At 38.9% G+C, this 27,537-nt stretch overlaps 1 long non-coding RNA gene across 1 annotated transcript in view; it reads right to left on the reverse strand.

Moving 5' to 3' along the window:
• The window catches only part of LOC116717762 (uncharacterized), a 71,248-nt gene that overhangs the window by 10,343 nt on the left and 33,368 nt on the right, over window positions 1–27,537 (reverse strand). The window contains exon 2 of the long non-coding RNA XR_004338801.1: window positions 25,501–25,685. This is a non-coding gene — a long non-coding RNA (uncharacterized LOC116717762). The remainder of the gene's footprint in view (window positions 1–25,500; window positions 25,686–27,537) is intronic.

A 27,537-nucleotide genomic window follows, 5' to 3' on the forward strand; every position in this document is an offset into this window, starting at 1 on the left:
AACTCTCTTAGATTTTGCTAGGTCAGGTGTAGTTAATTCCCTTTTTTCTCTTTTTTTTTGCTATCCTTGGTCACTGCGCATAGAAAGTAACACAAGTCACTCAATCACTCTGCTTGTGACAAATCATTGCATCAAATCTTCCCTCTCTGCGTCCCCGTTCTTCCTCCCTCCACATGCACCGACACACACGTTCATGCCGTTCACCCTCAGTCGTTCATGCCTCTCCGCTCTCGCCCTTCTCAGTCTCCCCACCAAATTCCCCGGATCACAGAACATCTGACAGTATTTCATCTTGGATTTTGAGGATAAGTGAGGGGATTTCGGTTCAAGCTCAGAGCTTAGCATGAAAACGCAGCTCAGTGACAAAATCCAGGAGGTTTACACAGAAAATGGGGGTGGGGGGGTGCCACCTCTTCAACCCACTCCTACTCCAATCTCTTTTTTTTCTTTCCTCCAGTACCGTTCCCCTGTGTTTTCTCTCTCTCTCTCTATGCCATGTTTACAAGGTGTTGTTAGATTTAGTTGTGACTGTTTCTCTTAACCCAGCACTGATATAGCTAAATATAGCCAAGTATGCTAAATAGTTATTTTATTATGGAATCCGAAAACAAATAAATTGTATTTTATAAAAAAATATTTGTTATATGTGATAAAATTGTGCATAAAATGATGTTTTCATTAACATTTGTCATGCAAAAAGTATTTGCCCTCTCAAAGATTTCCTGTTTTTGATGTTTTTTTTGTTGTTATACTTAATTATTCAAATCATTAAGCAAATTTTCATATCATGCAATGAGGGAATACAAACTTCAATTTTTAAAGATGAGTTGGGTATAGAGGGGGGTTTTTTAAAGTCAATCCACAATATTTTAGTTGTATTTTCTTCAGGACTTTGACTAGGCCACTCCAAGGAAATATATCATTTAGGTGTGGACTTGCTGGTATGTTATGAATCATTGCATAACCTAAATGCATTTAAGGGCATGACCTTCTTTTTCAGGATACGCCAACATAAAGTAGCAAATTTTCAAGCAGAAATAAAATCACATATATGTTTTAACATTTTTATAATCAAAAATCTGAACAGTGTGGCATGCACTGAATAATTTATTCTTACAGCCCTAAACCATCTAATTAAAGCTGGTGGTTAAACCATGAGAAAACATAAAACAGTTAAAGGGAGGTGAACCCCTCTGAAAAAAAATTAAATAAAAAGAAGGCATTGAAAAATCAGCTTTCGCTAGGTGGCAAAGTTGGACTGGGCGATATTGACTGAAGGTTTTATCACAATTTTTTGTGGAGTGCTTGTGATAATGATACATTTGACAATAAGGACTATTTAGAGGTAATTGTATGACTGCGACTTAATGGCACAGCAATCACAGCTCCACAAACACACATATTGCTCTTAAAAAACATTCTCATTTTTAATGCTCTTCCTTAGGACACCAGGCACATAAAGAAATGTGATACCATGTCAGTAAGCAGCACACAGTAACTGCATTTAACCATATTTTTTTATTTATTGATCCATTCAATGAACAAACAGCGAAGAAAACTGTAAAAACAACAACCCCAACAAAACTGACAGTTTAGGATTTTTTAAAACATCATTAATTGGAGGTTTTTGTGATAACAATTCTTATCATGAAAAGAAATTTATCATGATAAATGTGGGTCCCTATTATAAAGCAATAGTTTTTGAAAACAATGTCTCCCAAAGCCTCTTACAGGCTTTGGGGTAACAAATGGACTTTCTCCAGACATGGAAATCTTGTACTTCTACAAAATTATCTCCTAGAACCAAATCTCAAGGTACAGCTAGAGTTTGTAGCGCTCCAGAATAAATGTCTAAAAAAAATCCTTGAAGTTTCCTAGCATTATGTTTGATCATAATAGCACTTGAGTGCTTTTCGTGCACATTTTGCTACAGCTTACATGTAGCCTGTAATAACAGGTGAACTGTGCAGACCTCTGTATCCCTCCACCCTACATACACACCTCGCATAAATATCTCCAGCCCAGGTTAACCCTGGAAATAAAGAAATAAAAGCAATACATGGAGAACCTGAGGAGAATCTTGAATGCCAGTTGCTGGTGGGAAAGATGGATTGCCTGAATTCTCCACCAATCACCAAACAACACATTGGCCGCAGCATTGATTGATGAAGTATTTAAGTCGTCAATCTCACATCACCTGCTTTTCTTTTCTCTCTTGCAGCCAAACAGCTGCAGAAAAGCGATGCTGTGTCTGCACATCAGACAGACCCCGACCTACGGGAAAAACAATGCAAGGAGCTGCAGCTTGGCTGCTTTCCTGACATCGGAGGTCAAACGGAGACGCCATACGCGGTTTAAACTCTGTTCATTTACAAACACCTGTTTACAAGTCACACACAGATAGCGCTCAAGAAGCAAGATGGAGATGATGGATCTGGGAAATCTGGTTATGCGTACACTTCTTAGACTTCCAGCTTAGTTATGAATGCACCGCCTCAGAGTAACGTCTAAAGAAACATTATCGCTCACCTTTGACCTTATTCAGAGACCTCTTTGTAGTGTGTGATGCATTCAATAGCATAATCATGCTCGACTACCTTTAGTTCGAACGAAGGAAAGATCATCATCGACGAAAATGCTCATACAGGCAAAGAGAAAACATCCCACCTGCAGGCGTTGACAGAGCCTCAGAGGGGAAACGCACAGCCGGTGACTTCTTGGAGTTATTCCAAAGAGGCCATTGATCCACCGGTTAACCTATTCTCCTGCATCAGTTCAGACGCAAGCCCTCAGAGAAAAGAACCCTCACCACCACCTCCACCTCCACTGCTACCTCCACCACTACCACCCCGCCCTGCCCATTGTTTCCCTCCACTAATATGATACCCCCTCAAGGTTCTCCACAGACCTCATTTCTAATCAATGCATGGTGGTTGGTGGGATCATCCTGTCTCTGCAAATTAATGACTTCACTTTTTTCTGTGGTTTCATGCCATTGATTTGTTTTATTAGCTCATTGATCTCCAAGAAACAGCCCCCCCCCGGCCGCCCTTTGCCTCCTTACACACCACCACCTCCCTCCAACAGCTTCTTATTTGCTTACCAATTTGAGAGCTGATGGCAACAACTAACAATATTACCGGATTGCTTTAAAGATAAATGCGTTTCATTGTTCTACTCTACATTTTACCTTCACAATAAGTCAGACGAGAGTACGCCGTTTCACGTTGCCCCGAAATCTGACCATCCTGGTTTCAGCAATCTGGTTTTGTGAGTTTAACACAACTCCCATGGTCTAAATCACTTTGACGTTCATCTGGTCAGGGCTCGCTGGTCTTATTAACAGCCATATCTAACTTGCTCCACTATAATTCCCTTTGAGAGCCGAACAAAAGGATAGGAAGTGCTTTCCTCAGACAAGTCAGACTTCACTTCACAGGAGGAATTACAGCTTTTCATTTTCTGCCACTGGAGCGTTGTAGCGAGCTACCCTTCTGGCACAGCGATGGTCTTTCTTTCCTGTTTATGACTTAAGCCACGCACAAAGAGCCGATTCACGGCGATCACATCTCGGCAACAGTGATGTCAAGTAACTGTTGCGGTTCAAAATCAACATGATCAGATATCAAAGGAGATGTGGCATATTCGGATTGACAGAAATTCTGTATGTGATTTACTCTGAACTCATTTGGATGCACCTTATGGAGGTTGCTTGAGATTTCATATTATTTTTGTCCTTCCTGAGTTATCCTACAGTGACACATTCCATCAAGCAAAACAGTCTAAAAGTATACACCCTGACTCCACCCATCTACACTTTATTACCTCCTGTCTGTCTTTTTGTCCACAGTTTTTGGCTCATTTTGTCTCTAAAACGGCATATTTTCAACGCAGGATCCCCATCCAGTGTGCAGATGGGATATTGAATGATTACTTTCACGGAAAGGACAAGATATAAGAAGAGATAGAGAATGTCCATGTTAAAAGATGAGAGAAGCAGTACCAAGCACCCTGCCTCCCCCCACCCCTCATGTCGAGCGGCATGTTTATTCAGCTTGTGGGAATTCCTGTTCCTCAGGATAGATCTGCAGTCGTCACAATTGGCGATATTCCCGTCCCACCCAGCTTGGCTCTTTCATGGAAATCAAATCCCTCACAGACAGACAATTACTCACTTTTCGTTTTCTTAGACATTAGAGACCGTCAACCATACAAGCACAAAAGAAGAAGGGTGTGTTTATCATTTATTTTAAACATGGACCCAGGCGTGACTTTTCTCAGGCCCTGTCCACATGTTTTTAGGGAACGGGTATTTCCTGATCCATTTGTACTTACTATCTAAAAGGAAATCAAAAAGTTCTGCCAATAACATATATTTTTTTTAAATTACCAAAATAGATTTTGGAAAAGGTGTATATGTGGAGACTATATGGAGAAATGGAGGCTTTGCGACTTGACTTTGTTTCCATTAATCTTCAAATATTAGCTGAAGAAGCTAATGACTGAGAGCCAGCTGTTGGAAGATGCTAAGTTGTTCAAGATCATTTTCTTTCACAATACTTGTCATTAAGTAAGTGTAAATTATTATAAGCCTTGGATATGAACAGGTACTCTTTAAGTGTGAGACCTTATGGCATTTATGTTTCAGACCCTTATTTTGAAGCAAGAAAGGAAGTAGTTCTTGAGTTGCCCTGCTGATGCTAGCTGACATTCGGTTAAAGAAGCATGGAAGCAGTCTCCCTCCACTTTAAGCTAGAGAAAAACAATGGTAGTCAAGCTGCCCACAATTTGTCAGCACTGTGAGAAAACCACAAGAGGATGTTAACTGCAACTGATGCTAAAAGTATCACCTGCTTGACAATTTGTTCATCAGCGCTAAACAAACTGGCTATTGTCGGATTCTGTTTGTACTGTGAAATCTAATCGTTCAAGTTCACCAATCAGAAATAAACAACCCTTGAAGCAGGTGTACCGATTCAGAGTCAAAGGTTTCACAGATTGCTCAAATTTAAGATTCAATATAGCTGCCACATTAAAAAAATACATTTATTCTATACATTTTCTGTTAGTGTTTTAATTTATAAAACGGTGGGAAACATTTTTATTATATGTATTTCCAATCATAGCTTGCACCACAACAATTGGGAAACTACAGATTTTCCAACTTGCAACTCATTTCAACAAGTTCAAAACCTGGAACACCAACCGTATTAGTAATATAAACTGAATGGATCTACAGTAAGGAGAAATTCTTTAAGATTTATGAAACCGTTATTCTTTAATGAAGAAAACAAAAAGGGCATTTCTATTAACCTTTTTGGAACTGGGATACTGTTGGCATTAAAACCACACATATTAACAAAGTTTTATAGTTTGTCCAAACACAGTTGTGTCCAAACTTTTGGTCTGTACTGTATATTTGTAACTTTTATTTACAAAAAGCCAGTCGTAAATTCTTCAATTTTGTTAAATTTTTATCAACCCACCATCTTTCACACCAGATGCACACTGATAAAGTGTCACATTTCTACAATGCAAAGACAGATACGTCCCCAATAAGCTGCTAACTGTTGCTAAACCCGAACAATGTCATTGTTACTATAAATGTGCATGTCTTAAGTTTGAGTACTGCTGCTTTTCTTTGAGTAGATGTGAAATCAATATTTCTAAGTAGAAATCCTTCAGGTTTAAAGACCTTTAATCAGTGGTGGAGAAAGTACTCAAACAATGTACTTAAGTAAAAGTACAAATACACAGACAAAAATGTACCAAAGTAAAAGTACCACATTAACATTTTTTACTTGAGTAAAAGTTAAAAAGTACTGGCTTTTAAAAATACTTAAGTATTAAAAGTAAAAGTACTTGCTGAATGCATTCTCTAATCGCTAATACAATATCAAGTGTACCTATCGTATTTAATTTTAATACATCGGAAATGGGCCATTTTAATGAACAATGCCGCAGATTAAGCATGTTTTTATTGTGTTTACTCTCTGTCAGTTAGTTTAGACTTAGATATGTGATTCTATGCATCATAATTTCAGGGACGGAAACATCTTGTCTCCTGTCCTAACGTAGCATGAACTTCACTTTTTTTTTTTGCCACTAAAGGCATTTATTTTGTAAGAAATCCAACAGAAAGGGGATGGAAAGAAGGTGGGTGGGGGAGGACATGCAGCCAAGCAGCGACGTAGCTGTGTTGTAGTCAAGACCACTTAACCCGAGACCAAGACCAGCGCCCCGCTCTACATGACACAATAAAATTAAGTGCACCTATGAAAATTGCTTCTCAAATTGATCTGAAAGATTACTACTTAAGTAAAGTACAGATACATGAAAATTGTACTTAAGTACAGTAACGAAGTACTTGTACATTACTTCCCACCACTGATTACAATACATAAATTTACCAAATTCTTACTAATTGTTACCATAATTCTGCTTATTTAATTTGTTTTTCCTGCAACTTTTCAAATCCGTTCTAACCATGAAAACTTTTCCTTACAAAGCTAAGAGGTGCTGATCTGGCATCAACTGTCTCAGAGCTAAGTTGCTCCACTTGCTGGCTTAATGGCTTTAGCATTAGCGCTGTCTGTAGTAAACTAATATTCTTGCTCAGACACAGAAACCTCCTCAACTATGATTAACTTCAGGACTTCCTGAGTTGATGCAATTATTAGCATAACCCAGAAAGACATGCCTGCTCTGCCATTTTAAACACTGAACATGAGAAAAGTTGACTGAACCCAGAACTTAAGTTCTAATAAAAAATTTTAGATACAATTTCTTCCCAAAATAAAGTTGTTGTTCAGAATTCCTTTTCCAGCGTGGAATTGTTCAAGCAGCCCTGGAAAATAACACCTCCACCGTGCAACAGAACAAAGGAGTACAGGGGCAGCTCAGAGGGGGAAATTTCCTGCTTTAGACCGCTCCATGCTCATTGGGAGCATGACATAATTAAGATACATACACTGTCTATATTAGGTTGTACACTTCAGGTGAAATATTTACCATAACAACACATGATTTTGTTTCTGTCGTTTCAAATTACGCCTGAACAACAGGCTGTAAAGATTTACCTCGTCAACCGTAAACAGGTAAGAAAGTTTTGGTGGGGTCAGCCACAAACACATGCCCACATCTCCCCTTCTGTCTTTACATAAATCCTTTCAGGGCTTCTGGCAGCAGTTTCCTGCTCTTTCATCTGGCTCCCTTGTGGTAGGACTATTAGCCCAGGCCTGTATACCTGCAAGTGTTTGAGAGGCAGCTGGCTCTGGACGCTCATTGCCTGCGCGGGCCCAGGGGCTGCTGGGACCTGGGAACGCTGGCACCAAATACCGATGGGTAATTAGACCTTCATTCAAGAGCGAATGTGGCAAGCATTAGACACAAGGCTCTTTCCGGTTCAATTCATATCTTCATCCTGCCTTCCTTCCCCTTCTAACAACTGCACTCCATCCTCAGTTTTTTTCTCTCTTTTTCCTTTTTTGGACTAGTCATTATGTCTTAACCCGAGTGTCCTTAAGGGAGATTTTTTTTTAATGTTTTTAGAAAGAAGACATTTTGGGAAAAAAATTTAATTTTTGAGGTGGGTGATCTTCATTTATAAGCATGATTTAAAATGAGAACTTTAACTTCTTTTGTAAAAGTTATCCAAGAAAATTCTTTTTTTATGATATTAACTTTACAATATGTCAATATGGTGCTGCTATCATTTCCTCAGTTGTGAGAAACATGATGGCGGTAGTTTCTCATGTAAAAAAAAAAAAAAACTATTGGGAGGCCGCTTCCAGTTTTGTGGTGAAAGGTGACATAACCCATAATTCCACTCCAACCACAAGGTTCTTTGATCACATGTTCCTCTCTGGCACTGCGAGGGCTGTTCACATGATACAAACCAGTTGCAAATGACAAATTGCTAAGAGGCTGAATGCACAGAAAGGTGAGATTTGAAGCAAGTTTTTTTTTTTTTTTTGTAAATGCACACATAATTAGAGGATTCTTCATAGATGGAATAAATATTAAAAATTGCCTAAATTAATCTCTTTATATTTTATACCTCAGCTGAGCATTGCTAAGAACTTGAGACAAAAAAACTTAGATCCTCATTCTTCAGTTAGGCCTACGATCATGACCATTGACTAATAATATTGAATATTTCTGACTCCTTTAGTGCGTGGGATGCATTAGACGACAAGAGAGCATTTTATTTTTAAAGTTGATGTGGTAGAAACAGAGCAAGGACAATTTGTGTGAGTCACAAATTGTCCTTCAAGGCCAAAGACGATTGGTGCCCATCGCCACAAGTCATTAGGCAAAGGGCCGGAAACAACCTGGACAGGTTCCTGTAGTGCATCATAGGGCAACACAAAACAAACGTAAAAATTTTATTGTCCTTGCATAACTGACAGCAAATATGCAAAAGATTCTCCAAGATAGGGTGAGAACTGACCATCAACTTGGGGGAAGTAGAACCGCTGCTTGTCAATATCAAAAAGATACCGTCGTAGTCGTGCAACCACCTGATGAGGACATCACCTGTCCGCCTCCTTTTGGAGGTTTTTCAGCCTCATGCAACTGGGAGGAAAACACCAATAGACCCAGAACTTACAAGAAAGACTTTAAATCCCTTCTAGCCTTGGCATTGTCCAGAAAAAGTAGACATTGTTACTGAAAAGAGATTTCTTGGTTCACTCTCTGACCTAATCTGGAAGCCAATGGATCAAGTGAAGATATCTATATAAAAATTTTAATCAAATAAAATAACGTACAATTAAAATCGACAAAAGATTCTAAATGGTGTAGGTATGAAGGATCTAACTTTCTAATGTCGTCAGGACTCCTCAATGGCGACCGTGAACTTGAGGATATAAAATCAATTAGATTCCACTGATCGCAAAGAGGGAGGAGATATTCCCTCATTACATTCTACTGTGGCAGGTAAGGAGGGAGTAAATAGTCTGACAAGCTGCTCTTTGTCTACAGTGAATTAAAGCAGAAGGCGGGAGAGGATGCTGCTTTTAGCGGTCGGGGGAAAAACACAAGGTCCAAATTTGCATAAACAGGAACACAAAAGAAAAGGGGGTTAGGAACAAAACAAGGAAAAAAAAAAAAGTGTTGTCAACAGGACCCCCCAGTGAGGAATTTCAATTTCATATATCTAATTATCGCTGTCAGATGGAGAGAAGTGATAAAAAGCTGTCTTTGTTCTCCGTCTTTGTCTCCCACATCTCTCTCAATTAATTTCACCATACGAATATGACTAATTGTCTCTGTGCATCTCCGCAGCCACATAAATAATAATTTTGGCCCGTGTTTGAGTTGCGGGGGTGTTCATGCTTCAATTTATGATATTTGGACACAAAGGACTGCGCATAATTCAGGTGATCGCATTAGCGGGCCAAAGCAACCTCTCCGCAGGCATCACCCTCGCCTGGCAGCTCCGGAGCGCAAATAATACCTCCATACTTTCCCTCTCTTTTGTAAAGGACAGTGCTATCTCCCTCGTTTCTGTCACTGGGATTGTTTCTTTGTTGAGAGTGGTGATATTAGCATCATAATCAGACAGAGAGAAAGAAGTGCCAATGATGCCTGAGTTATGCAAAGTATAAGCATCAGCTGTACCGGTCCGCATTTAGGTTTGTAGCTTTTATAGGCAGTATCTACTTAAGCTGATTGTCGTGTAACTTGGAAAGACAATTACCTGACAGATAAAACATATATTTCCACCTTGGTACTTTCTTCTGTTTGAGAATCAAACTATTTTCATGGTAGATTGATTTCTCAGAAAACTGCTGATTTATTCCTTTAAGCCAAATGATGGATTTACAGGGTTGTGACTACTTGATTTCTTTCAGATTTCCTGTTTTCCTTTTTTGTCACGCTTAAATGTTTCAAGATTATCAAAAACCTTCTTGTTGTTTGCAGGAGGCCGCTGTTGCTAAACTTCTGGTATTTTCGGATGTCGATTGGGGAAAATGTTTCCCGCTTAGCCGTCACTGTTAGAATCTGCTGTAGTTCTCATGCCAGGCCACTATACGGCGCTGTGATTCTAGCACGTAGTGGCATTTTTTTTGTTTTCCTCACCGGTCCGTTGAGTATCTTCATTAAGCACAAATTGTTTAATGAACCGTGGAACATATTTCGTAACATAAAATGTGTGCAAATAAGCACACACAGTACAGTGATATTTTTTCCAGTCTTTTTACAATTATAAAGAGAGTAGAGAGGCATGAAGAGCATTCAGAGCTAGTTTAAATTTAGTTCTGGGTTCTTTTAAATCCTCTTGATTAAGTTTTCTATGTTTTTGTAGTAATTTTGGTCGCCCAGCCACTCCTGAGGAGGTCCACCAATATTGTGTGTTTTTCTTTTTTCTGTTTTTGGAGATAGGTTTAGAAATGACTTTGTAACCATTTCCACACTGATAGATCTGTTACTTTCTTTCTTAGATGGTTTTAAAAATTTATTTAGATCGGGGTGTGATGTGTTGCTTCTTGAGGTCTTTTAGTCAACTTTTTGTTGTCAGCCAGGATAAGTGATTTGTTGATTAGACCAATTTAGATATGATTAAATACCTAGATAAGATACCAGGTATGATTAAAAAGAACTGAACTCAGCTTTACTCCAAAAAATATATAGTTGATGACAGTAATTAATAATTTAACAAAGGGGGTATTTACTGTTTCAAATCGATCCAGGTTGCTTCTGATGGCATTTTCCTTTTTTTTCCCTCTAAGACTATTTGTATTTCTTCAGTTTATGTTTGACGATTAATGATCTTTCCTAAGATAACAGATGAGGGATAAGACAGCATTCAGAGGACAGCACACAAGTGATGACATTTGCTTATTCCATCAAATCTGTCTCTGAAAAACATTTAGCAGAACCTAAACATAACGAGGCAAACATCTGAAACCTGTCTAAATAACGCTGCAGCTGAGCTTTGAAAGTCCAACCATAAAACCAACTCATTCACTCAGAGAGACAAGGAGGGCTGAGTGGGGAGTGGGTGGGTGGGTGTGTGGGTGGGGGGTTATTGTTACATTTCATTAGGCACATTCCTTCTCTGTGGACTCTTGACCAGTTGCCATGGCATTTCATTTGACTAGTTTTGATATGAACTCTGTCTGCCCTCTGTCTCCCATACTTTCGTTTGTTTTCCCAAAACTTCATATCAAATGTCCTAAATATACAGTTTTGTACTAATTATAAACCTTTTAGAAACGCGACACCTCACAATTTGCCAACTGACTATTTAGTTGAGCTTAGATGGGGTAACAAAAACATCTTCTTTTTTTTTCTTCTTCTTTTTTACACCTGTTGACTTTTTCACTTTACAATGTGTTTACAATGCTGGGAGTGGAAGCGGGAGGAAAACAAAACACAGTTCTCTTTTTTTTTTTTCCATCAATTAAAACCACAAAAGAGTGGCATCTGTAAATATTTAGCCCATTTTTCTGGCACTTATGAATGAAAGTCAGTGCAACCTATTTGCCTCAGATGCCACTCAAACAGTAAACAGAGTCACAACATACTGTAAATGCAGCTGTGCTGGGAAAGCCTCAAAAGTTTCTTACAGACGGCCAAAAACACAGGAGACCGGTTGTAGAGGATGCATGGTTAGGTTATGAAACAAATACTGAGTTTTGGACGACTTAATGCAACAATGGAAATAAAGTGGATGGTCAGCATTTCCAAATTTTTCCAAATGTTTCATAAAAAATGTGCCCTTTTTCAGATGACATGTGTCTAAAATGTTTTAAAATAAATGCATCCCTGGTATTCACGAATGGTTTACTGTAACATGACACAACAAGTTAACAAGCCCACGGTAGTTCGGGGAGAAGCTGCAGAGATCCACAGCTCAGGTGGGAGGATGTGGCAGAACAATTACATGAATATTGTTTTTAAAAAAAATCTGAATATTAGCAAGCTTTCATGAGTGTTGAGAAGACAAATGATTTAGAAAGAAAGCGTTATTGAAGAATTAGTGGCCCAGTCAAAGTCCAGACCTAAATGTTTTCTTTACTTCAGATCCACTTCACTCCCTGAGAACCTGCTCTTCACGCAGCTAAAGCAGAATATTCAGTGATGCTACTTTCTTGTACACATTGTTTAAAACTGACTTGAATTTAGTTTGTATTTTATTATGATAAATATTTTTTCTTGGATTTTTGTCCAGCAGCATTTTCTCCATTATGTCAGTTTATCCTCGCATGCTTTTACCGTCACTAAAATGTAAAATAAAATTTACTTAAGTTGATTATTATTTTCATTTTTCTTGGCTGCACATGCATTTATTTATTTATTTTTTACTATTCTACAACATAAAAATAAAAAAAAAACAATATGAATATTTACGTTGTGTAAAATATTTTCATTTTTGTAACAGAAGAGCTTTTAGTAAGAGTCCGTCATGTCGGGTTGGCCAAACGCAACACGTGACATGTCGCAGGAGAATTTTGCCGGAAAACTTTCCACGCTCGCAGTAATTAGCATTTTTCCATCAAGAGTCAAGTGTCTGCAGAAACCGGAGATAACAAAAAGGACAAGAAATTGATTAGCATTCAGTGTATAAATGGTTCCATGACAAGGGCTGTTAAGTTTGAAATTAACATGTAAACAGTTGGAAAGTCTCCACCGTCCCCCACCCACCTCTCCATCCCCTTTTTTTCCCCCTCAGCCCCTCACCCCTAGTTCCCCTTTAATGCCTTGATAAATATACATAAAGCTTCTCACAAAGGCCGCCTTGTTCCTTTAAATGGGCTACTTTTTAATGGAGACATATATTTGCGGGATTATATCAGCATTCAGTTGCAAATTCTGAGTGTAATACTGCAGTTGGAGCAGTGTATGAATAAGAGTATCATTTGAATGCAAGGGGAACACCTGGTGCTGAGGGGCTCGGCTTCGAGGGGGTAAGGGAGGGGGTTCGAACGGACCTGGAGACGGTGCCAAGTCTTCACTTGTTCTCAGTCTTTCTATTCAAAGTCTTCCAGCCTTAGCTTTTGCTATGGCAGAGCACACTGTACCTAACACTTCATTGTGATCGCCCTAAATTAGCCGTCGAGAGTCGGAGATGACGAGTAAAATTGTAGATTTATACGAACCAGAGACTTTAAAAAGTATTTCCACAGATTTACTTTTGTGTCAGCTAGTCGTTTGAAACGTGTGGGGACAAGAAAAGAAATAATGTAAAAAAATGTATTCAAGTCCCTTAACTCCTTGTTGTGGATAAAGCTGAAAAGCATCGTCAGAATGAAGTAATCCAACACTACTGAGTCAAGAAAACTCTGAGTTTTCTCTTCTTTATTTCCATCGGCTGCATGAGAACGAACAGAAAGTGGAGGGTTTGGTGTGTGGGTTCGCGTGTGTGTGTGTGTGTGTGCAGTATAGGGAACTAGTAGTACTATTCGGAGGAGAGAGGAAGGGGTCCGGGGTCTATTCGTATGCACCTCGCATCCACGCCACACACAATCAGCCCTGTATTGCGTTTTGCAAATTTATACCCAGGATGTTGGTTTAGAGTGTTTCCCTGAAAAAAAAAAAAGAGTAAGAGAGGGAGAGAGAAAGAAGGCAAGAGAGGATTTTTTTCCCAACTAAGTGTCTGCTTTCATGAGCAAGAGTGATTGAGGCACACAAACAAACCTTTGTTTCCCAGCTCACAGATGCAAAGCTCTGCGCGCTCTGATTTACGCCCCTCCCCGCAACTTATTTGCACTTTTTTTCCCCCCCCTAATAGTTTGAAACTAAGACGGTATGAAAGAATGAGGTTATTGAAACGCAAGTGTCAGGAAAATAAAACTTTATTATCGTCAGCCATAACCTTCATACTTTATGGATCCATTTGTCTGTCTTGCTTGCAATATTTGTACAGGGCAATGTTTGCACTTACTGAAGAGCAGCAAGGCATGCCAAACCGTAGTGAAGACCAGGAAACCTGCAGGGAAAGGAACTTAGCAGTTTTTTTTTGTGTGCTCTTTTTAGGGATAATACATTTAGTGTTTAAATTAAACGACCACATCTGAAGCGATTTTGAAACACTCCTATGGTGTTTCAGATCCACAATTTCTATCAATTCCTACAGTACAACAGCCTTTGTTGTATTTCAGTGAGCTTTTATTCAGTAAACACAAAGTAATGCAATTATATCAAATGGACAAACATAAATACATTTAAGAATGTTTACAAGTAAAAATGGAAACGGTGTGGCACATAGTTTTACCTCCAGACTGAGTTAATGCCGTGTAGAACCACCTTTTGTTGATTACTGTTTTTTACATAAGGAATTGTCTTTTTTTTTTTTTCTTACATGAAGGGGGGCAACTTAAAAGTTTCTTCTTTTTTTTTTGCTTTTTTGTTTTTCAAGGGGAGAATGAAAGATTTACGACCTGGAAAAACTTTGGATATTTTTAAGGATAAATGGCTACAAATTTTTCCCTGACAGCTGGTCCTGCACACGGTTTTCCATCTTAAACATAATCTTTTTTTTTTTTTTTTACACCCCAATTTTAGTATTTCTGGATGGAGAAATGAGAACCAGAGAACCTGCAGCTGCGTTCAGTTAATTATATTATATGACAATAGGTTTATCTGCTAATGAGCCCAAACAAAGTCAGGATTTTATTATAAGGAACATGTTGGGGTTTAGAAGTGACCACAGTTACAAATGAAGCGCTTTTCAGTCAAAATTTCAAACTTGTTTTTTTGTTTGTTTTGTTTTTCTTACAATGAAAATGTTAAAATATTTGACTGACAGAAGTTGTTTTGGGAACTCTATTGTAAAATACAGTTCCTGTGAGTATTATTAACAGAGGAGAATAAAAGATCTGCTGGGCAATAGAATAATTGCCATGCTAATGTGATAAATGCATCATGATCTATATACTTTTCAACATTTCTGAAAGAAAATATCACAAATTAATGATGATTACATCAAGTTGAAGCTGTGGACTAAGTTCAGAGTGTTTATGTACCGTGAACTGATTGATTTTAATCTAGACAAACCAAATTTAAAAGTAGTTTTAAAAAAACTCAGACACACTAAAGCTGCAAGTATTTTGTGTCACGTCTCAACCAACTGAACACGTCTAGAGACTGAAGAATTTGACATGTTTATCTTTAAAAAAAATAATGTTCTTGCTCAGTCAAAGCAACATTTATTTATTTTTTGCAAATTTCACTTAAGAGTGAAATTTATTAGTTAAATTTGTAAATTTAAGAGTGAAATTTAACAGATACACAAATTTGCTTTTATCTTATGTTAAAGGGACAGTGTTATGTAAAATCAACTTTTTTTCAGCCTTACATCATGCTTTAATGTTTGTTCTTCATGAAAAACGAACCCGGAGCACCCCTCCCGTCTGACTGCTCCACTCAGCTCCTTCAAACTAGCAGCAGCAATTAGCAAACACCTGGTGGAACTGCACACCTGCTGAGTTCATTATATGAACCATTTCTCATTCCAATGCTCCGATGAATGTTTGTATACATTAACAGAGGAATGTTGATGTGATGACGTGATGAAGGCAGATTGACGGGAAGAACTGGACTTTCTTAAAGAGACAGAGGCCCAATTTCAGGGCATTGTGAAGTCAAATTTCTTTTAACCTATTTGATATATACAGTATTTTCAGAAGAGCTGAAAGTGACATAATGTCTTGATTGTGCCAGAAATTGATACTATGTGGCTAAAATATACGTAATACCGCCCTTTTAAAAATATAAAATTAGATCTATATGCTAATTAAATCTCCTATGTGCTTTAATCCAAATCATTGCCACTGTTCTTTGGAACCTCTTCAAATTAGGGAACCTCTTCTCTAATTTGAAGAGGTTTTTTTCTAGGATCGTTTGTACTTTGCTACATCCACCTTTCTGTTAACTCTGGACTGCTTCCCGTTCCTTCTTGTAATAAAGAACCCCACAGCATCATAACTCCACCACCAGGTTTTACTGTGGGGACGGTGTGGTGAGGGTAACATGTATTTGGCACAAAAAGTTGACTTTTTGTTCTCATCTGACTAAAACACTCCATTTTGCTTTAATAGTAAAGAAAAAAAGTGAATAAAATCCACTGAAGAGGGCTGTAATGAGACAAACGTAAACAATTTCAAGGCTGTGAATACTTTTTTTTTTTTTTTTTTAAATAGTGCTCCATATTTGAATCAGTTACATTACACTAAGGTGCCATGTTTGCTGCGGTCCGAATATACTGAAGTCTTCAGGCCGGTGACAGCTTGTTTATGTCAGTCCCAATTAATAATTAGTTAAATAATGTTAGCGCTTGACATGTGCCCTGGACAAATGGGGGCAGGAAAATGTGCACTCAGTGCTGCTTGCATAAATCTACCGTTTCGGCTGAAGTTGAAGGCGTGGGGTTGAGGTGTGTGTGGGGGGGACGAACAAGGGAAAAGGGGGGAAAAAAAGAAAAGAGAGGTGGGGGAATTATGGTACTCAGATGTGTGTGATTGGCGGTTCCCTGGGCTCCCGGGGTTGCAGAGTTCAGAGAAAAGCCGATTACTGCTCTCCCTCAGGTCAACCCTTCATAAATAAACACGGGGAGAGCCCGAGGCGCCGTGTTTTAGTATGATTAGCATATCATACAGCCCATCGACATGGTACTTATCATATTACAGCACGGCCGTGTCCTCCGAGCGCGCCAAGGGTTACTTGCACGGGGGGATGCTGAGCATACATCTCTGTTCATTAGGAGGTTCCTCGAGGGAGAGAATAAATCATATCAGCACGTGGTTATGGCAGCCCAGGCGTTTGACTCAGTCATACGGCGGTTAACCAGAGCCTTCAATAATCCAGAGAGGAACTGACAGCTCGCTTTACAACGAGGAGAAGATGAGGAGACAAGTGGTTATGATGGGGGATCGCTGATGGGAGAGGATTATACCGAGGCATAGCTGTGGCAACAAATTTGTATGACACCCTAAACTTGTCTTTTCATCTTGGATTTACATCCTAAAATGGCTCATTGTGGATCACAGGATCACATTTAAGACCAATTAAAGACGCAACGAGTTAGGTCAATATAACTATGCTTCCATTGGCCGTGTATCTGCAAAATTTGATATTCAGAAAATGAACTTGCTTAATGTTAAACACGCTGATTTCAAAAAAACCAAAAAAAAAGATTTTTGATATAAAAGAATTTGCCTCCAGGAAGAAATGTTTCCTTTTTTATTGGCTGTATTAAAATTGGCTTATTTCAGAAAACTGCAATTGCAATGGTAACACTGTTTTGGATCACATACGTCACATGATCAACAACCCGATGTTGCTGCTGGCTCAAACCACAAAGAAGAAGACAACAGGAAGTAGTCGGAGGAACATGGAGTGGCATGTTTTTTAATGACTTACCGCATGAGAAAAACTTATTCATGCGTGATTTTTTTTTCTCCCCTCCAGGGGGTCTTTTTGTGGGCTCTAGTGTCCCTTATATGAAAGTAGGCTGACAGGAAAGGAGGGGGGGAAGACATGCAGCAAATATCGTCAGGTCCGGGAGTTGAACCCACGACGGTTGCGTTGAGGACTCAAGGCCTCCAAACATGGGTCGCGCTATCCTCTACATCACCACGTCACGCCCATTCATGTGTGATTTTGATTGTGCCTCCTATTTAATGGACCACAATTGCAAAATAGTTAGTTTTTTTTTTCTTTCAACATTAGCAGAATACTCGGAAGATTTTGTGCACATTTATAATGGAAACAGAGCTACTAATATTTAGTTTTCGAAGATATCAAGACTAAAATCTATATTTTGTATGGTTCACTATTATAAAACAAAACTGACAAATCTTTATTTACAGAAAATATACAAGACTCAAAGAGCTACATTTGAACAACGAGCAAAGCAACCAAAACCAGGAGGTTAATAACACTGTTTTTACATAAACCTAATTCAGGAGCAGTTCTCGTTCCATTGAACGTTTGGAGGGAACAAAACCTCAGAGATGAGAAACTTTTAGGACAAACTTTAGCATCTTTATGAATAAATGAGTCACACATTTCCTCTGAAAGAATGGGCCTTGTAACTGCTGTTTGTTTGTGTGTGCTGACTGAGCTGGGGAAAAGCATTTCCCCTTTTATAGATGTCTTCTGTTTTTGCTCTTTCCCGCCCCCTCGCTCATTCTTAAATGTTTCAGATCATTGATGGAACCACGACTTCTGCTCTCCAAAAAGAAAATGATCCAGCCATCAGGTGCACTGGAGTTGCTCAGCAGGGACAGTAACCCTGCAAGTCCACATCTGAATGGTTAAGATTCCTTGACAGAGATGTAGACGACTGATTGCTAGTTACTGCGAACACTCAGTCAGTCGTTCCTGCCAAAAGCCACAAAACTAGTGATTAGATTTCATGGGAGATTACATTTTCACACAAACTCAGATTGGTTTGAAAGGCTTCTATTTCTTTCAAGTAAGGAAGCCATGATTCAAACAATACCTATCGTATTTACTCTATTAGTTTGATGATGAAGATCAGAGCTTTACCAAACACATCACATTTGATAAACTCCTACCTTATGTGTTTTAAGTTATCACACCTTCGTCTTTGATGGCGAGAAGTCAGATTCTGAAGACCGGTCACACCCACATGCTTTGATGCAGCAAAAAGCTTTTGATAACTTGAACTCCAATACCTGAACATTTTACTGACTCATTTTGAAGTCTCAAAGTGGAAAGCTGTAGGAGGAGTTTGCTGAGATATGTACGTAAAATGATCACTTTAATAAAAAATGGCTGACTTCCTCTGGGATTGAACCATGGCTCCAAGAGATTGTTTTTGTAGATTTTGAAATGTTGCATATATCTACAAGATTTTATAATCCCTTGTCAAGGTATTGCATGGGGCTAGTTTGTTTTTGGTTAAGTTGGTCAAAAATGTTTTACTTCTCAAAGTAAAACATGTACATTTCTTGTTGTCGGGGAGTATGAGCTTAAATGATGTCAGCATTTGACAATTGAGTTTTGTTTGGGACCTGAGGAGGACCCAACCAAGGATTTATGTCTGTGACTTTTTTAGTCGGAGACAAAACATTTTTTTTATTTTTGGCCAATTCATTTGTTGCTCAGGTCTAACTAAAGGGGATCAACCAGATTTCTGATGCTCCATGTTAGCATTTTTAGCTGCATAATCTACAGTTTGTTTTCTTAAAACTTGGATTAGTGAAACCAGAACTATTTCATGTTGGAGCTGTGAATTGAAGAAAACCATAAAAATATAAATAATACATTTTATCCTTAAGGTTATAACTAGTTGTTAAACTTGAAGAACACAAGATAGACACATGCCGTATTTTAATAATTTCTGCCAAACTAATTTGTAAAGGCGAAGAAACAAACTCAATCTATTGCCATAAAAGGAAAATTGTGCTCAGTTTGAAATTTTAAATTGCATTGTCAGATCGTTATGACAAAGATTCAACTATTTGACCTTTCCTAGCTTTATTGCTCCTGGAGTCCGTCAGGTTGCAATGTTTTTGTGCACTTATGTAAAAATTATATGCTAAAAAGAAAACTATAATGGAAAAAAAGAAGAAAGGCTCATAGATTCTGGTGCGGTGAACAGGAAAAATAACGTTTGCATGGTTGACGAGATTACTCCAGAGGGATTTATGACCACGTCTTAAAACCTTATGGACTGGTAAGAAGTTGCCCCAACTCTCAGACACGCTATAAGATTTCAATTTAGGCAAGCCTCTTTTTTTTTTCCTAGGCTACACAAGCTCAACTCACAGACCAGGGGCCACAATTAGCAGCTAGCCATTCTGACCAGGGAGACAGAGTAAATGACATCCATACTTAAGCCTTCCTGAGCCCGAGGAGCTGTGGCACAGAGCAGTCTCAGAGCTCTCCTTCCCCCAGTCAAGCATGGCCTCTTTAGGTGGTCCACACACTATGGTGGGTTAATATATTCTAACTGGTATTAGAATACCCCACCGGAGATCAAGCTCCCAGGGGGTAGAGGGGTGACCAGGTGGCTGCATATACAGTGAGAAAGAGGAAGTAGCAAAGCAAAAACTGGAATATTGGATGAGTTTTCTTGTTTTGGCTTCAAGGCGGCTGCATAAATCTGGGATCACTCTGGACGCCACATCATCTGAGTAATCACATCCACCACTGGCATGGATCTTATGCCAAAAAGATCCATGGCCAGGAGTTGTTTTAAATTTTCAGTCTACGCTGCCTCACGGAAGTATGCACAGCCTTTGAACTGTCCCGTCCCCCCCCATCTCGTCACACGCCAGCCACAAACTATTTGCTGTATTTCTGGACATTTTCAAATCATTGTATGGCTGCGAATTTGTTGGGAAAAAAATAAAACAAAAAAAGGGATATGTTGCTGCAAATTCACTTCGCAAAAAAAAAAAGAGCAGGATGTAAAACTTCAAATGATGTGGAGCAGAAATAGGGAAAAAAAGTGAGCTTTGACTCTTTTTCCTTAGCAAATCTCAACTACTTCTCTTCCATGTTTTGACTGCAAAGAATCAGGAAATGCAGCCTTTGACTGACAATATCTATTGAATAAATCTGTGGATTACCAAATATCACATAAGCTGCTCTTAATAAAAACTAATATGTATGTCACTAAGTAAAATTAGATTGCAGTGAAGTTACAACCGGATGGGTGGTGTTCATTTGCTTTCATCCCCTCTGAGTCATTAAATTAAGTTACTATTACAGCTTTAAGTGTGTTGGGGTACGTCTCTTCTTGCTTTGCACGTAGAGACTGATATATTTTTTGTTTGATTTATTTTTAATCATCCCTTTTAGCAAAATGGCTCACACTGAGTCAGACTGGATGCAAAGTGTATGTTAGAATCACTTTTTTTTTTTTAAGTTGTGCCACAGATTCTTAATTGGATTTAGGTCTGAACTTTGATTGGGTCATTCGAGCACGTGGACATTCTTTGATCTAAACCATTAATTTGCAGCTTTGGCTAGTTATGTTTAAGGTCTTTGTCCTGCTGGAGGATGGACCGTTTAAGTTCTTGTGACACTTTTTCGATTTTTTAAATTTATTTATTTTTGTAAAAAAACCACATTACTTTCCTTCTACAAGAAATCAAAAACCCCTTATCCTGCCTTTTCATGCGCCGTTATGCGCATTCCAAAGTGATACCATCCCCTCTCGTGCCCACCTCCCGTATCCCCTCCCTCTGCCTGCCATGCAAATTAGAACTTCACACACGTTGCAGCAAGCTGCTGGGCGCTCTGTGATTTCACACGACCAATTAAGGCCCTCTTGGCAGTTGTGTGAACAGTTTCATTAGAGGAGATAATATTGCAAAGTGAAATGATAAGCAATCATTATGATTAATGCGCGGACATTACATTGTTCGTTAATGAGGTGTAAATGATCTCATTATTTTTTGAAAGAGTACAGATTAGATTAAAGTGGAGTGGACAGCGCTTCTCGGTGTTCAGACAAGTTAGTGTTAATTAGGCCCAATCTCCAGGAGCAAATGAGCCGCAACCCTTTGGTAAACAATTAGGCTTCCATAGCCGCAGGCTGGACGGACAAGGATAGGCAAGCGGATGGATAGATGCTTTAAGATATGAATGTTGAGAGAGTGTCAAGATCTAAATCAGATTTATTGCTGGATGTCAACAAAGAAGGGGGCGATGGAGCAAAACACTGTAGCAAATATTTAAGGCCAGTGTTGACTATTTCTTAATGTTAGTTTATCATTTCTAGAATGTATTTTTTTTCTATTGTCCTTAAAAATTTAGAAACCAGGACATCTGCACATACAGTAGTTATAAATTCAAGTTTTATAGTTGAATTCTCCTGGAGGCAGTGGCGATACTTGAATGAATGGCGCGCTTGGCGTACGCCTCCTTCTGCCGAAGTTTTGTGGCGGAGGTCAAATGCAGTGAATCTCCACATAAAACGAGACGGTCTTCCAGGAAACTTGCTTAGAGATTCGTCTGACGATATAATTTTATGTGGTGCTTGTGCCTCCCCTACGCCAATGCTGCTCTGGGCAAGTGCCTTAATGAACAACCTCAAAAACCACCAATGGTTGGCGGTTTCACGCAACCATTGAGGAGAATGGGGGATTTTTTTTTTTCCTTTGTGTGTAAAGACAATACCTCTCGTTTGCTGACCAATTACGCAAAATGCAACGTGAATGATTAAAACATGGGAAACTTTCTTTAACGCTTACTTTATTGACAGTCGACTTCATCAGACATCTGGCAACAACTCAAAATTATTGATTCTGTATCACCAACAAGTCAAATCCTGGCGATCACAGGCTGTTTCATAAGAGTTAAAAGGGATCAAATCTACAATCAATGAATATAGGGTGACTTTATAATAGGATATACAATAAAATTAATTTCTCAATGAGAACTGGTTACTTCTCTCTAGTATTTACCCAAATACCTTAACTATCAAATTAACTGACATGGAATAGTAACGTGTGGGGGAACAGTATGGTAGGGAATGGAAGAACGAAGGAAGCAAATGGCGGCACATGGGAACTGAAGGGGGGGAACGAAGTGGGGCGAATTAACCTGAAGCTACTGTAGGATTAATTTTTTTTTAAAAACAGTAGAAAATGGGCATACATGTAGACATTGTGAAATATTTTGATTAAGTATGTGGGCTGCAGATTTTGGGATTTCTAAAGCTGCATTCAAGGTAAAAAGAAAAAAAACCTCAATTTTCAATTTTTACTTTACTTTTGACAACAAATTAGAGGGGAAAAAAGGACTTTTGTTTCATGAGGTTATTATTCATTCAATTAATGTCACTCCAACTGTGTTTTTTGTGTTTCTAACAATTAATTTATTATGTTTTCGTAGAAAGTAAGACAAAAATCAAACAATACACATAGAAACTGAAACAAAGGATTTAGTTGCTATGCTTAGTCTTGGGTCCAAATTCATTAATTCGAACACAATTGGGGATTTTTGTTCCGTTTGAATGAATTCAGATGTTCTTCTTCATTATTAAAGACACAATGGCAACACACCACTAAAGTGTCTAAAGTGGAAAATAGGAAGTTTTTAAACCAACAAATATCAAAAATCCCTCTTACCTCCCCATTAAATCTCTTCACAAAACCAGATCTTCCACCTGATGAGTGGAGCTCCTGTAACTCGTGTCAACACACGACTAGACCGTCCGCAGTGGGAAATGTCCGCCGCCGAGCTGCATTGATTTTTTTTTTTTTTTTTTTTTTTCCTCACATCTCGTCTTTTCTGGACAGATATTCTCAGATTATGACAAGAAAAGTGACGCCGTAATCCTCCGCCGCCACAGGAGTTATGTTTTAGAGACACGAGGCCCTTATCAGTGATTGATAACGCCTAAATCAAAAACATATACAGGCATTAGGAGAGTCAATATTTTGCCGGCGACTGAAGGTGACCCCCGGTTCCTGTGTTTGCAGTTTGCGCGTGGAGGGCTGTGATGGTAAATTTGTAAGGGTGGTTATGTGGGGAGGCTATTATGGATTTGCTATCTTGGCCTGAAGTGTTTGGAGCTGATTATGTGATTAAATCAATAATAATTTCTGTTTGGGCTCCTTTGCTCCTCTGCTTCATCTTCTTTTTCCTGTGTAGTTGAGTGGAACGGTGGGCGGGGAGCAGCGCACACAAGTAGAAATGCAGCGCACAGAATGCTCACCCATACACACACACACACACACACAGAGCTGCCATATGCTGCGAAAAGACAGAACAACTGCGTCCCAGATGGCACAGTGGGCATGTTGGTGGGTCCAGAAATTTTGAGAGAAGAAAAATTTTTAACACTTGGAAACACTTAATTGAAGGAGCGATTAAAAATCTATAGTCTTCATACCCCGTAAACCTTTACACATTGTTCTCATAGTCCAGCCACAAACTTCTACGTGTTTCTCAGGGAGTTTTTTTTGTTGTTGTTGTTCTTATTTTTGAAAAAGCAACAAAGTAGAGCATTTTTTTAAAAAAGATAGAACTCTCTTTCATCAGCATTAAAGCTAAATATCTCTGGAGTTATGTCACTACCAGCTTTGCACGTCTGGAGGCCTCAAATTTTTTGTTCATTTTTTCTTTACAAAACAGTTTGAACTCCGTCAGGTTGGACGGAAACCCCTTGTAAATGTAATATTTCAGATAACTTCATTGGTTCTCAGCTGAGTTTAGCCCTGGACTTGAACTGGGTCATCCGAACATTCGAATTAGCTTTGATCTAATCACTTTGTTTTAACTCTTTGTAGGTTTGGGCCTGTTCTCATGGAACTTGTCCCGTTGTCCCTGCAGAAAAAAAAGATCATTCCGACAGCATGACGGTGCCGCCACCATGTTTCACCATGTGTATGGATTGTTCGGGGTGTTATTTATTTAAGCATTTTTTTGATGCACCACTGCACCCTCCTCCACATGTTTGTCTCCAAATGGGATTTTTTACAGCTTTCTTCTAGTGTTGCCTTTTTTTCTTGAGGCCAGGTTATGGAGTGTGTGGCAAATAGCTGTCATGAGGCTCTTGGCTCCTTCTCTTATTGATCTCTTTGCCCTGTCTGCCTGTTTAGTTGTTTAACATTGCCTAGGTTATTATTTTTTTTAATCTGTAATTTTAAGATGATGAATTTGAAGAAAGGAAAACATGTAGCATTGTTTCATAACTTAACTTTGCTTTAAATTTCTCCACAACCTTCTCTCTGACCTTGCGTTCATCTACATCTCTAGTGTTCTCTAACTAGCATTCACAAGGCAGATAGGTTTGTGCTTGTATTTTTTTTTTAAATCCACTATTAAAACTTTTCTGAAGGTAATTGATTACTCTGCATTAATTTTACACCTGACACTGCCTCCCTGTTGCTCAGAGAATAGTCTTTAAAATACTTGTGCTTGTTTATAAGTCACTGAACAGCTTAGCACCAACATGCATTAAAGATCTGCTGTTGTTGCATCAACCTTCTATCACATCTCCTGGTTTTAAAACCAAACATGGAGAAGCAGCATTCAGCTTCTTTGCACCTTAAGTCTGGAACAAACTTCCAGAAAACTGCAAAACAGCCGAAACACTGAGATCCTTTAAGTCAAGGCTAAAAGCCCTCCTGTTTAGAATTGATTTTGAGTCATAATAACTGGATCATTAATCAATATGTCTGATGTGTATGAGCTTGATGATTTTGATGATGGCATTTGACAAAATTCAATGTTTATTTCTTTATTCATAATTGGCCACTGTATTATGTTTTTATGATGTAGAACACTTTGAACTGCCTTGTTACTTGCCTCGACTTGAAATTTTAGTTATTTAAATGGTTTAAGAAAAAAAGTGACCCTAAATTCACGGCTCAAGTTTTTGCATAAAAAAAAAAAAGAAAGTTCAAGGGGTATGAATATTAATACTCCTCCCGTCTGTAACGCTGTGGCTGTGAATCTATGCAAATCGGCTCTACAAACTGGAGATAAAGAGCAGAGTAGAAATTCAGTCCGAATTCCAAAATAAAACCTAAAAATACCTCGGCGTTAGAAATCTGACCTTACCCAGTGATCCAGAACATCAGAGAGGCTCGCCATGCGACGCCCCGACACCTCCACTGTTTCCGTCTCCGTTGCTTCTTCGTTTACACCTCACATGCCCCGGCTTGGCTTGGCGACTCGTGCCAGCCACTCCTTAACGACCACAAGTCGCTCCACTGTTTTCCCCCGTGCCAGGTTTGTTGTTATGTCTAGACGACAGGAAATGCAACATTACATTTGTTTACAACCAGCAGGAACTAGAACAAGAAGCCGTTACGTGATTAAAGAGCGCTACCCAGAGAGAGTGTAGGCGTGTGTGTGTGCGTGTGTGTGTGGGGGGCTCCAATCTCCATGGGTTTGGCAACAACCAAACGGGTTTCAGGAGAACCCGAGCCAAAGCGAAGACAGCGCCGTGATCCATAAGGTGGAAAATGAATGTTTTGAAGAAAAGTTATTGATGAGTTATTGAGCGGCAGAGCCAAAACGTGTGATTTCTTTCCGTGTTTCTTTTTTTTATTTTTTATTTTATCTACTTTATTGAAGCTTGTGTTGCTGTGAGCATGCGACTATTAATAATGGGCACTTGTTGTGGCTGTGGCTGCATATGTGTGTGATTTTGTGTGGCTGAGTTAACTTTCAATCCCTCAGCACCCTCTTAAATCTATATCCAATAAAAATCAGCACCGGCTTGAAAAACAAAACCCAGGGAAACATCTGTAAAACATCGATTTCGCAGATTGCGAACCAACTGCATGGCTAATGAGAAAAGAAATCATTTTTGATTAATTAACCTAAAATTGGAGGATCTAAGCTGCCACTGGGGAGATGACAAGTGCTGCAGGCCTGAGAACACCAAAGTGGGGGTGGAGGGGGAGGAAGGCGGGGGTCGGTACAGTGGAGCTGCTTTCTCACTACAGTGAGGGGAAGGAGGCATGGCTCCCATTACTGGGCCAAATTTACCAAGAGCCTCTCTGTGGTGATCAAATAAGAGTCAAATATTTTCCACTTGATGATGATTGTGCGCATTTCATTCATGAGGGTAAACATGTCGGTTAGCTTTAGCCTGGCTGGAATTTACTGCTTTTTACAGTATTTTAGTCAAGTTAGCTCAGGAATGGCTTCGCACAGACCACACCGGCGAGCTCGAGCGGAGGCCGTTCCTTCGACTTCTGCGGTCACTGTGCAGCGGGGACGTGTTTGTGGCGTTTCTTTTTTTTTTGCCGCTTGGAGAACGTATGCCCGACGTTTTCCCGAAACAGAGAATTGTTCAATTGTTCGGAAAACTCGAATGGGACCGGTGCCACTTCGGGATACGATCAGAAACGGTCTGGGCCGAAAAACATGATTGCTATAAAATGAAGCACGTCTGGGCTGGTTTACCATGATCTAGTGTGTCCCTTGGATAATTCAACACCCTGTCAACAGTTGTCATTTTTCAGTTGCTTTGTTCAATTTTTAATCTTCCTGTAACGGTAAAATGTTGAATGTTGATTTGTAATTTATGAGGAAGAAGACGGTTGTCTACAGAAAACTGGTTCCAAGTTCTAGAGAAAAAAAATATATATTTCAAGAATATTGACAAATTAATTAGCTAAATATGACAACTTTTGAGATGGATTTAAATATCCGAAAGATAAAATACATTTTAAACCATAAATATCTGGCCAGATTTTTAATGCCAGTTTTCAAAAGAATATTCATACCTTAAATATGTGCAATTGTTTTGTTTTTTTCCATTCAAATTGTCTTTGATTGCTGGAAAGGATGCATTTAAGTCTAGTTATGCTGTCAGAAAACAAAAAAAACTTATGGCAAAACTCTGCATGGCAGAAATAAGTCCTATTTGTTTTAGACATTCAGCTTTTTTGTAAATTTTTTGGTGTTTAAGAATAAAACATTTTATGTTGTCAACCTGAGGAATTGTAGTTTTTAAAACGGTTTAGCATCTAAAACGGGGATTTTGATATGCAGCTAAAACCTAACCTCAATAAAAATGAATCTAAATAAATTTTGCAAATGCCCCAAAAGGATTTAATTGTAAAAAAAAATTCCAGGAACCAA

The sequence above is a fragment of the Xiphophorus hellerii genome, chromosome 3 (genome assembly GCF_003331165.1).
Source record: "Xiphophorus hellerii strain 12219 chromosome 3, Xiphophorus_hellerii-4.1, whole genome shotgun sequence".
Taxonomy (NCBI): Eukaryota; Metazoa; Chordata; class Actinopteri; order Cyprinodontiformes; family Poeciliidae; genus Xiphophorus; species Xiphophorus hellerii.